Raw genomic sequence first — 2,991 nt, forward strand, 5'->3', positions numbered from 1 at the left:
AAATCTCTCCTAAGCATTTCTGCGCCTCTATTAGAATATCATCAGGTCCAACAGCTTTTCCACCCTTCATTTTCTTTAAAGCCTCTCTAACTTCAGTTTTACTAATGCGCCGTTAAAAAAAAAATCTTTATTTTCATTTAGGGTGCTAAGGTCACTATAATCAACCTTATTTTCACAATCTTTGTTAAAAAATTTAACAAAATATCTCATCCATCTTTGTTGAATGTCATCTTCTAAGAAAAGTATTTTTTGATCTACAACCTTAATACACTTCACTTGAACTAAATCCTTACTACTCCTATCTCTTTATTTGGCTAACTTATACATATATTTTTCTCTCTCGTTAGTATCTAATCTATTATATAAATCACTAAAGCTAATGTCTTTGCATCGCATATTGCTTTCTTAGCATCCTTACAAACATCAAATCATATTAAATATAAAAAAAAAATCTTGACTCAACAACCTGTAGGGCTATCCTAATAAAATCATCAATTAATTTAACGTCTCATGTAATTAATATATTGAAATTTGAAATGCTCAAACTAGCCACTCTTGGCCATGCTCTTTTAATTTTAAGTGGGACTTTAGCATTATGAAGCACCTGTGCAAAGCATATTCTTTTTTAATTATATCCCCTTTATTTTATTGTCATGTATGAGCATGACCACATGCATAGGATTGAATTAGTATAAATTATCCATAACCAAAGGGTAATCTATTGCACAATCAATCACATCACATAATGCATAAAAGTAAGTAAATAATTACATCAACATTAACAACCAGCATGTAGTGAAAACTCAAAAATCCGGCACACAATAACAAAGTAAACATTATCCTAACCTAGGACTAGAGTTAGTTGTCCTAGAAAACCATCTAAAGTGTGTGAGATAGGTTATGTGGATTAGATATATCTTATACAGGATATTTGATTGAAGTTGCTTGACGTTCTAGTTGGTTGAAAGGCTTAAGGGAGATATTTAATTAAAATTTAAGTATTAATGATTTAAAATTGATATTAAGATATATTATTTAATGTTAAATAGTTACCATCTTTATTGTTCATCGAGGTCGTAAAGTTTATTTCACATTCCTTGGAGCTAAGTTAATAGCCTCGTAAACCTGAATTACCAAGTGATAATCGATATATTTAAGTGAATTAGATTAATTAAGGTTTGAAGATTAATAAATTTTAATTAAGGTTTATTGGTTGCTGATTTTTAAAGTTAGATTATGATTTTCTAGATTTTTTAGGTGATTATTGAATTTTAGAAACTTTTTGGGTTATTTTAATCATTTAATTAAAGAGTCAAATATTAACCTTCTGATTAAGGTTGAGTTCTAGAAAGTTAATATTTTTATAAAATATTAGACCATAAGATGATCAATAATACTATAAGTTTGCTGGATTTGATTTTTTCTATATTTAGTTATGAATGTTTAAAGTTTTGACTTAATTTTCATTTAAGTTTGACCATATTGTTGACTTTTTTACTTTGACAAATTTTTGAAGGTTTGATATTTTTAATAAATACCTGATTTTCATTTGAGTTGAATGCCTTTGAGTTTGCTCAATTTGAATTTTTTTAGAACTAGTTATGATTTTTCAAAGTTTGATTATTCATTTCAATTTTTAAGGAGTTTTTTTAAGGAGTTTTTTTATTGATTTGAATTCAAATGAACTCCAAACTTTTTGAAATCACCTCCAAAAATTAGAAATGATCTAAGAAGAGATTATAAAGTGTTTTGTAATTTTTTTGAATTTTTAATTTTTTTTAATTAATTTAATTAATTAATTATTTATTTTTAATTAAAATTAAATTAAGCTTAAATTTAATGTCCAGTCAAGGGGATTTTATTTTTCTTAAGCTAAGGATTGAAATTTGTTCAATTAGAGGTATTGTTTTTATTTTTTGAATGTAAATTTGATTTATTAAAGTTTTTGGTTAATTAAAAATAACAAATAAGTAATATTAGAAATAATTTAAAATATTTTAAATTAATTTTAATTTTAAATTAATTTTAATTTTTAAATTAAAGATCTTAATAATATGAGAAATTTGACATTTTATATTAACTTGTTAGATTAAAAGTGAATTTTTTAAGATTTAATGAAGTTTTTTTATTTAAAAAAGGGTTTTAAAATTAATTAAAATCATTTTAATTGAACCGATATCGCAGCGGTGACAGACCGGGCATGAGGTAGGCCACGATTGGCGGGATCTGACTGTGGCTAATCATCGCATATGATTACGCAATGGTGTAATCCTTGCCATATAATTACATGGCGGTTGGATCACATAACATCCACTTATCTGCATTAGCGAGGCATGACAGCCGTTGGATCAAGCGCTATTTATAATCAATGGTTGAGATCTTGTTGGACAGAGAGACTTACTGCGGGATCAGATATGCGATTAATCAAAGCTGTGGGATGGCTAAACCATGACTATTAATCAAGCAATCAGCGGTCCAAAAAAATGTGCATACCATGCCCATTACAAACGAAACCCTAAAAATGATTATTCTCCTCATTTTAAAAAACGGCTTTGCCAATTTCAATGAAATTTTAAACACACATTGTATGATTGAAGAGCATTAATGGGGTATCAAAATAAGAGCTTAAAATGAGCTATTTAAAAAGCTAAAATACCATAAGTGTTCTAACCTAGGGTTGAGCTTTTTACCTAATCGACATGATGGATTCAGGGAGTCTTTGGCTCTCTGAGCTTATGGATTGTCAACGCATATATCTTATGAAGTAACCTCGACCCGAGACGCTATGGATTGGAAGCTTATGATATTGGACAAACTTGAGGTTAATGTCACCGGAATCCCATCGTCGTTGAGCTTTGATCGGCCAAGTTTGACTTGGAAAGAGTTGCTGAGGTCTTTGGAAGCTCAAATGAAAAGAGCTCTAGCTCTGGGAAGGCTTGAATGGTGAGAGAGTCTAGGGCGTAGAATGAGCTCGTTTTGGAAGGATTTACC

Source organism: Dendrobium catenatum, unplaced genomic scaffold, assembly GCF_001605985.2.
Source record: "Dendrobium catenatum unplaced genomic scaffold, ASM160598v2 fragScaff_scaffold_1019, whole genome shotgun sequence".
NCBI classification, from domain to species: Eukaryota; Viridiplantae; Streptophyta; class Magnoliopsida; order Asparagales; family Orchidaceae; genus Dendrobium; species Dendrobium catenatum.